Here is a 10,234-nt window from a genome sequence, read left to right as displayed (position 1 = left end):
TTGGCTCATGACATGGCTATGTATGCATCCTATCTACCATCTTCATCTCCTACAAAGATTATAAGAACCCTTTCTTTCTTTATCTCTCAAAGTATACTTGCATTTATGTAGTTACCTCATTATTAAACCCCTTTCTTTCTACATTAGCAATAGTGTTTAAAATCGGTTTGGGGAGGTTAAACCATGAAGCGGCATACATATATCATATAGTTTAGGCTTGCATTTGTATTATATTGCATTTAAATTAGTTAGTTCATATAGTATAGTTTGCATTGTAATATATTTCATATGATTCATGTAGTTAGTTGCATATAGACTAGAATTCATACATAGTCACTAATGACCAAACCTATTCCTTTCTACATTAAAAATAGTGTTTAAATCGGTTTGGGGAAGTTTGATCATAAGTGACCATAGCTTAATAGAGAACATGCATCATATAAAATAGTTTAGATTGCATTCATTTGTTATATATGTCATATAGAATTGCATTTAGTTAGAGCATGCATTCATTCATATCATTGTATTTCAATTTCCATAAAATCAAAAAAAAAATGTTTTTCGTTTTCATTCCTACTCCTACATGTACATTGAGGACAATGTCCAAAATAAAGTGGGGGATGGGAATTTATATTCCAAAATGCATAAAAAATTGAAAATTTTTGAAAAATACAAAAACATGTCTTTTTGTTTCATAAACATAAAACCCATAAAAATTTGAAAAATTGAAAAACCAAAAACATGTTCATTCCTTTATAGTGTAGTATTGTATATATTGTATATAATTTTTTGTTTGTCTATCCTTTTTCACATCGATCGACTACGCCACATCCGAGACATGAGGATATTGAAGACCGCATGGTATGATCTTTCCAATCTCCTTTTTTCCTCTTTATGTTAATGACTATGTGGCTTTATTTTGATTGATGCGGTATAAACAATGCGATTATAGGATTGCATTTAGATTATATGGCATACTAGTTGGTAGAAGCATATGCATTAGGTTGTATAAATGTTAGTTGAATCATGGCATATAGTTGCATTTGGAAATTTTTTGTGAAAGCATCTATTTGGGAAACTTGACAAGTGTATATAGGCCCTTGTAGATACTTTTTCTTCTTGAGATTTTGCTTGTTAGAATACTTGTAAATCACCCTAGGATGTGTCATGCTAGTATCCTTTAACCCATGGATTAAGGTCTAGTCAAGAGTACCTTGTGGTGTGATAACTCTTTGGCTACCGTTTATTCCAAGGTGACCCTTGAAAGAGTAGACACCTCAGAGTTGTCTACTAGCCTTATGGGTACTCGATGATGAGGCTAAAATTAAATGACTAAATGAAAATTGACAATGTTATAATTAAATGGCTCTTTACGCTTATTTTTTGAAAAATTACTCAAAATGACCTAAAACCACCCATAAACCCTTTATTTCTATTTAGCCTGCTTTAATATATTAACAGCACATAACCGTAAATAATAAATTACTTAAAGTGATATCGAATTTCAGATGGGCTTAACATGACTACGAGGCAATCTACCTCTTTTTAATATTTATTATACCACACGAGTTAAGAGGGCCTTTTGTAAAAGAAGCCTAATAACCCACTTCGTGATTACCGGAAGCTACCATTTGATAATTTGGATTAGATAGATATAAGTAAAAAGGAATCTTAGCTTAAAGTTGGTTGTTACATGGCAACAACAAGTAATCTGAAGACAAGTTGAGTTAGTGGAGTGTTTATTTGATAATAAGGAAACTACGTATGAATGACAATTACCAATCGGGAAGGAAAGAAAGTTGTAATAGTCTAATAGATGACAAAAACCAAGTTGAATTCTATCTCTTTAAAGCTCTACTCTTACACAAATTCCAACACAAGACGGTATAAATACTCCTAAGTCCGTGATAATTAATGGGGACAAAAACAAACGACGAAGCACAATAATCTCCAGAGGATGAGACACAAAACAGACCAGTTCACAAATTCTTTTTTTTTTTTTTTTTTGGCAGCTGTAGAGAAAGGTTTTCATACATGTGACATTTGACTCATTTGGTCAAATGCACTTAAAACATTAAAACTGTAAACTAAGATAACAAAGTAACTACATTGGGTTATAGAAGTGTGTTGCTGGCGTACGGATGTCTGGACTCGAAAAACAATTTTATCATTCACAATAATCTTGAATGGGCGAGCAGCGCTGATCAAAGGATAACACTCATCTTTCTTTGTCTTAATTGATGAAGTTTCGTAGAAATACCTGCAACAAGACCCAAAAATGTGTCTCGGAGATTCATCTCCTTGGCTGTGATACCCATCCTCAGAAAACCAACGAGCCCCCAGATACACATCAGTACTCGTCTTGATCGATAAAGCTTCGGAGAAATACCTGCGACAAGACCCAAAAGCGTGTCTTGGAGATTCATTTCCTTGGTTGTGGTAAACATCTGGAACCCTACAAGATACTTGGTCCATTGATAAAAAGAAAAGTGTACTTACGCCACACAGGCGTACAAAGGGAAGATGAAACACAAAACAGAAAGGTCTGCCTCGAAAGGAGAGAAAACTCCTACACTTTGGAACACAACCACAACGGACAAGAAATTTGTAACCCAGAACAACGAGTAGGTAAAAAGCTAGCAATAAAGAAACCCACTTCACCGGACCCCTGGCCAAATTCATCTAAAAAATACGAAACGAGATAGGTAAACACAAACCGGATGTAAAGTTACCCTTGCCACTATTAACCCGACCACTAAAATAAACAACACATAGATAAGGGGAGAGGATACCCCAAATATCCATGGTGAAGACAGTAACCTATAGGAGGTTATTATTCGGTACAAGAAAAGACATGTTACTTACAAAGAAAACATAAACAAAAGGAGGAAACCACCGCCTCCGACCCAATCAACGCCACATCCAAAAAACCCGACTACACCCTACCCAACACGCCTCAAACAGACGGAAAAGAATCGCAGAAGACAAGGCCTCACTGTAACACCCCCATACTCCAAGTGTCTTACCAGGACCACTCAGGTATGAAGACATTACCATCTCGGTTACCCGAGGCAATGATAATCAAACAACAATGAAGAAACAACGTTTATTATAAATAATTAGCGAATAGTTACAATCCTCAAAACCAAACCAAAAGTACGATACATGATCTCAAACTGACTGTTCTAAGTGAAATGTAAATAACTAATAAGCTACAGCGGAAGACTCCTATCATCCTGTCGTGGCATCCCAGCTATCCCAGAACTCATCTCAATACCTGCTCAATATCTGCTCACCATCCCGGAATGGATCACCGCAGGTTTACAAAACAACACCGGGGTCAGTACTAATCACACAATCAATATAAACAACAACGATAAGATAAACAGATGCGACTTAATCACACACACACACACAACCAACCAATTCCCATCATCTCAATCTTGATCGTCCACTTTGGACCCATTACCACTGCCAGATGGGGGACCGCACCGTACCCACCAAATCCCCGCTCCACATAGTGAGCGATAACCCTGTCCATTAATCTGCACATCCCTTCTTTGGCGGGTTCCACAGAAGGCGAAACTAGGGCGTGAAGCCACTCCCGCAAGTTACCCCACTCAGCCGAGGCCACGCCTCGCGAACCATCAACAACGATCACAACCACAATCACAATACAATTATTATATCAAACAACCAAATACAATACATCAACCAATATCCCGTTATGGGACTAATACGAGTAGGAAATCCTACCTGTATGCACACAATCGACGGTCTCTCTTCTTTGAATCAAAAAGCCTCTTCTATGAACCCTCCTCCTATCATACAACACATAGAGGCTACCAAATCACATACTACACATAAAACCCCCAATCTCTAAATTAGGGTTTAACCAATTCAAAGGAAAGACAATAAAAAGGGTACATAGATCTTACCCTCGACGCAAGGAACTCAACGGTATAATCAACGACAAGAACGACCGTCCGAACTCCGGAATTGCTAAGAATGCGATTAAGAAGATGAACTTGTTTGCTTTCTCTCTTAAACAATAATTTAGGTTTTGTAAAAGTGATTTAGAATAATGACGACGAAGCTTAAATACCTTAATCGCATAATTAACAAAACCCGAGAAAACTCCCCAGAAAAACTGGCTACTCGATCGAGTACCCAAGGTACTCGATCGAGTACCCCCTTACTCGATCGAGTGCCCCACTACTCGATCGAGTACCCAACAGTCGAAACTTTTCTAAACGCAACTTACCCTTACTCGACAGAGTAAGGCCTACTCGATAGAGTACCCCAAGACTTACAAATACGGAGTATTACAGTCTTCCCTCCTTAAAAGGAACTTCGTCCCCGAAGTTCAAACCACTACTAAACAAAGGTACTCCCATAACATTCCTGACTCAACAACCACAACAAAATTCAACATAAAACATGTTACTAACCCAACTCATCCCGACAAACATACCGACACAAGCATATAAAAGGGGTATGAAACTCTTAAAAACTGTTCGCGATCATCTCCTACCCCCCTAAAAGAAACAAGGTTACGTCCCCGTAACCATACATACCTGATCAAAAAGGAAAGGGTAACGCTCTTTCATAGCCTCCTCTGGCTCCCATGTAGCTTCCTCGGTCTCGTGGTTAGACCAAAGGATCTTAAGCAAAACTGTCTCACCACTCCTAGTCTTTCTAACCTTTCGGTCTAGAATCTGCTTAGGCACCTCAAGATATGATAAGGACTCATCTAGCTCTAAGCTCTTTGCCTCTAACACATGTGACGGGTCACTCACATACTTCCGCAGCTGCGATACGTGAAACACATTATGTACTCTCTCTAACGCAGCAGGTAAAGCCAGACGATAAGCAACCTCTCCAACTCACTTTAAGATCTCATAAGGACCGATAAACTTCTGACTTAGCTTGCCTTTATTCCCAAATCTCATAACCCCACGCATAGGAGACACTTTCAGAAGAACCTTATCCCCAACCTGAAACTCTATATCCCGGCGATGTAGATCTGCATAACTCTTTTGTCGATCCTGAGCTGCTCTCATCCGTTCCCTGATCATCTTAATCTGTTCCACCATCTCATCCACCATCTCTGGTCCCAAAACCACTGCCTCAGCACTATCGTCCCAACAGATTGGACTCCTACATCTCCTCCCATACAAAGCCTCAAACGGTGCCATACCTATACTGGTGTGATAGCTGTTATTGTAAGAAAATTCTATCAAGTCCAACCTCTGCTCCCAGCTACCACCAAAATCCATCACACAAGCTCGCAACATATCCTCAAGAGTCTTGATTGTTCTCTCGATCCGCCCTGTCATCGCAGGATGAAATGTTGTACTCATCTTCAAAGTTGTTCCCAACGATTCCTGCAACTCCTTCCAAAACCTCGATATAAACCTCGCATCTCTGTCAGACACTATGTCCTTAGGGACTCCATGTAACTTAAGCACGTTCTTTCGATAGGCCATAGCCAATTGTGCCTTAGTCCATGTATCTTTCATTGGAACAAAGTGAGTGACTTGGTCGACGATCCACTATTACCCAAATCATGTTGTTACCTTGTTGACTCTTTGGCAAACCCACAATGAAATCCATGGAAATGGATTCCCACTTCCACTCAGTACCTCTAAAGACTGAATCTTACCTTGTGGTCATCGCTTTGTTCCCCTTTAACTCTCGGCATGTCAAACAACGGATACAAACTCACTGTCTCTTTCTTCATCCCAGGCCACCAAAACGTTTTCTTCAAATCCTTGTGTAGCGTGTCTCCACCTGGATGAACTGAATATGGTGTGCAATGCGCCTCTGTCATGATAGTCTTTTTCAACTCTTCATCATTAGGAACACACCACCTACCATCAAACCTCAAACTACCATCTGTATGAATAGAAAACCGGGACACTGTCCCTTTCTCTACTCCAGCTCTCCACTCCACTATCTTAGGATCCAAAGCCTGCTTACCTCGAATATCGTCATAAAACTCAAGATGTACTGTCATATCACCCATGGCATCTCCTTTCTGCATCATATTTATCCCAAAACTCGCTACCTCATCCCTCGGCCTCATCAAGGATAGAGTGTGACACAGAATGTACACTCTTCCTACTCAAAGCATCAGCAACAACATTGGCCTTCCCTTCATGGTAGATGATTTCCATGTCATAATCGCCAATCAGCTCCATCCACCTCCTCTGTCTCATGTTCAACTCCTTCTACGTGAAGATGTACTTGAGACTCTTGTGATCAGAAAATACCTTAAAGATTGCTCCATAAAGGTAATGTCTCCAAATCTTGAGAGCAAACACCACTGCACCCAACTCCAGATCATGAGTAGGGTAGTTCTCCTCATAAGGCTTCAATTGCCTAGAAGCATAGGCAATCACTTTACAATTCTGCATCAACACACATCCCAGCCCATTCTTTGAGGCATCTGTATAAACCTCAAAGTTCTCCGTCCCTTCAGTCAATGCTAAGACAGGAGCTGTGGTCAAACGCTCCTTTAATGTTTGGAACGCCGTCTCACAACTCTCATCCCAACGAAACCTGTTCTCTTTCCTCATCAACGCTGTCATAGGTCTAGCTATCTTGGAGAAATCCTTCACGAACCGTCTGTAGTATCCAGCTAAACCCAAGAAACTCCTAACCTCGGCAACATTCTTCGGTGCTTCCCACTTTGTCACTGCCTCAATCTTCGCCGGATCCACGGCTACCCCATCTTTAGAGATCGCATGCCCCAGAAAAGCAACTTTCTCTAACCAGAACTCACACTTGGATAGCTTAGCATACAACTCATGATCCCTCAAAGTTTGCAACACGATCCTCAGATGCTCCTCCTTAGTCTTAGAGTAGACTAAGATGTTGGTCCAAGAACTGTCTGAAGATTCTATTCATCAAATCCATAAACACTGCTGGCGCATTAGACAACCCAAACGGCATCACCACGTACTCATAATGGCCATACCTCGACGTGAAAGCTGTCTTTGGTATGTCCACCTCTCTAATCTTCACCTGATGGTACCCCGACCTCAAATCAATCTTAGAAAAGACTGTTGCACCACTCAACTGATCAAACAGGTCATCTATCCTTGGCAAAGGATACTTGTTCTTTATCGTCACTCGGTTCAGCTCCCTGTAATCTATGCATAACCTCAAACTCCCATCTTTCTTCTTCACGAAAAGAACTGGTGCTCCCCACGGCGATACACTTGGTCTAATGTATCCCTTCTCTATCAGATCATCCAACTGCTTCCTAAGCTCCTCCATCTCCTTAGGACCCATACGGTACGGTGCCTTAGAGATCGGCTGTAATACCCGCCCTTTTAGGGATCCTTTGACCAGCGTTGACTGTCCTTGGGAGCGGGAGTAACCTTAGGGAAGTATGCCAAAACCATCGTGGGGTGCGTATTAAGAGTGGTACTCGATGGAGTAGAGGTTACTCGATCGAGTAGCTAGGGTACTCGATCGAGTAGGGGGCCACTCGATCGAGTAGGTTGGGTACTCGATCGAGTGCCTGGTTTTCAGCGAGGGTTTTATATCGCGTTTTGTTAAATCCGCAAATCACTTCCGCCACTTTCCTCCTACCCTTCAGTCGCCTCTTTCCCTTCCCTTCACCTCAAAACCTCCATGGAAGCCTTTGTGAAGATCCTTGTGCCTTAGGAGAACTCTCTTGAGTCGGGTAGCGGTCTTTTGCCTTGTCTCTCCCTATAGGTATGTTGGGAAATGTGTCCTCAACAATAGTGCGATCACATGATTTAAATATCATTATTAAATCTCATTTTAAAGAATACATTTGGGAAGTAATTTTGTTACTGTCAACTGGTCAACATATATCGGTAATGATTGGCTGACTAGAGTTTGACATTACTGTCGTGTGACGGTGGTGATCGATTGACCCCTAGGTCATACCTAAAGGGCAATACACTTAATTGATTATTTAATTAATCGTATAATGTTACGAGTTAATTAAATTTCTTGAAAAATTGACGGACAATTTTGGTAGTAAAATTTACGTATCAAATTGAAATATGATTAAATGAGATACGGTCTGAGTAATCGAATTGTATCATTACTCGGATAAAATTATTGTTTAAAGAAACGATTGGATTTGAATGAATTATTATGAATACAATCTGTTGTGATTTATAAATGGTAAAAATATTTTGGCACAAGTAATTATGAAATTACTAAGTCAATTTTTGTATATGACGTATTTTTGATAATACGTTGAATTTTTAATATATTAAAAATTACATAACAAATATATGTGACATGTGACATGTAACATGTAGACAATTGACAAAAATAATATGGACTCCATATTATGTAAATGCCGAAATAATGGAGGGGATTAGGCTTAAATTGTGTTTATATTGTAAATAAGAAAGCATAATGATTATAAAGTAATCTAGCCATGCAAGCCTATGAACATTGTTAAGAGCAACAATTTCATGCATTGGCTCTTTCCTTTCCTCCACTCCCACCGGTTTTTGGGAAGAAAAACACTTGAGATTTTTCTTATTTTTTTTGCCTAATATTCACTAAGAGGTAGTGGATGTTCATTCATTCTTTTACTCATCAAAATATAAGATTTCTAGAGAGACAAAACTCTCTCTTCTTCTTCTCTCCCATATAGCCGAAATTATTAAGTGTATATAATAATTTTGGATCATTTTTCTACTAGATTAATATTATACTAGTATTCATAATATTAATTAGATTAAGTGTTAAGCCTTGGGTATAAAGCTTGGGGAGAGATCTTATTCTTAGATCTTGTTCATCCATTGGAATAGCTCAAGAACAAAAGAAAAGGAGATTTCTTTTGTGCCCATATAAACCGAAATACCCATTGTAAGAATATGATTTCTTCTCTATTTTATTTATTTGTTTGCATGCATAAAATCCGTTTTAATTTTATGACAAATTAATTAGACATATATGAGTATGTTAGTATGTATATGAATCTACATTTCCTTCAATCGGTATCAAGAGCCACGGTTGTTTGCATGCAAATTGGTTAAAAGTTTTTCCGAGTTATATGAATAACAAATAAAACTTGTAAAATTTGTGTTATTATGATATATCACGAAATGAATCCATGCATGTTAATATTTCTGGTCCTAAAATGTTTTAGGATATTTTGGTTAATTTTACGGATTTTTATTGTTCATATTTCTCTATAATGACATTTAAATGTGATTTTATGAGTAAAAATGTCATTTTTGGTCGAAAATTAGCTATACTTCGAATTTTAACTTGATCTTTGGATATGTTGTTACATATATTATTTTGAGATAACCTGTAAATTTTCATAATTTTTGGACTTGTTATGCTCGAAAAATGAATTTTTCATCATTAAATTCGGATTTAAGAGAAAAATAGGTTAATATGAGTTAAATTTCGAATCTGGTCATAAAAATTAATATGTTGTCACATGCAATTTTACAAGATGTGTGTAAAATAATTGGCTTTAAAGAAGTCTTTTAGCATGATTTATGAATTTTTGAAGAAAAATAGCATAAATAGTGACATTATTAGTGAAAAATTAATAAAACATAATCTATGACTTAGGAAAAACGTCTAATGTTGCATTTTATTATATTTTTCAGATCTAAAATTGAAAAATTAATGAAAATAATTTTTCCATGTTTTTATGATTATTTTAGGGATAATTCACGTGGTGCCCCTGAGGTTTGGCTTAATTCACGTGGTACCCCTGCCTTTAAGAATGTGCACATGGTGCCCCTGAACTTTCAGTTTAGTGCACCATCTGCCCTTATTTATTTTTCTGTTATAACGGTGTTAAGTTCCTTGCCTTTTCCCTCATATCCTTACCTTTCCCTCTTATTTCCCTCATAAACTAATAAACTAAATACAACTCTACCACTTCCTCATAAAGACAAAACAAAACTACAATGATTATTGAATCCATTCCAAATCGCCCCTGAAGAACAATTAAATCGCCTTCATTGTCAATTAAATCGCCCTTTTACGTCTTCGTTGAAAGTGTTGTCTTCATTAATCAGGTCAATAAATCGCCCTTGGTGGACGAGATTGAGGTTGTCAATCGGTATTGGATTTCGGTACCACATTCAAATCATGGGTTGGGTTGTTTGATGGTGGTTGCGTATATGGGTTCGCCTGAACTAGTGGTGACGGTTGAAATACGGAGCCATGGTGGTCACGGCTTGGTTGTGCAAGTCTGTGGCGATGGAGA

This window comes from Silene latifolia, chromosome 9 (genome assembly GCF_048544455.1).
Source record: "Silene latifolia isolate original U9 population chromosome 9, ASM4854445v1, whole genome shotgun sequence".
Classification (NCBI taxonomy): domain Eukaryota; kingdom Viridiplantae; phylum Streptophyta; class Magnoliopsida; order Caryophyllales; family Caryophyllaceae; genus Silene; species Silene latifolia.
Note: the sequence above shows the minus strand (reverse complement) of the source record.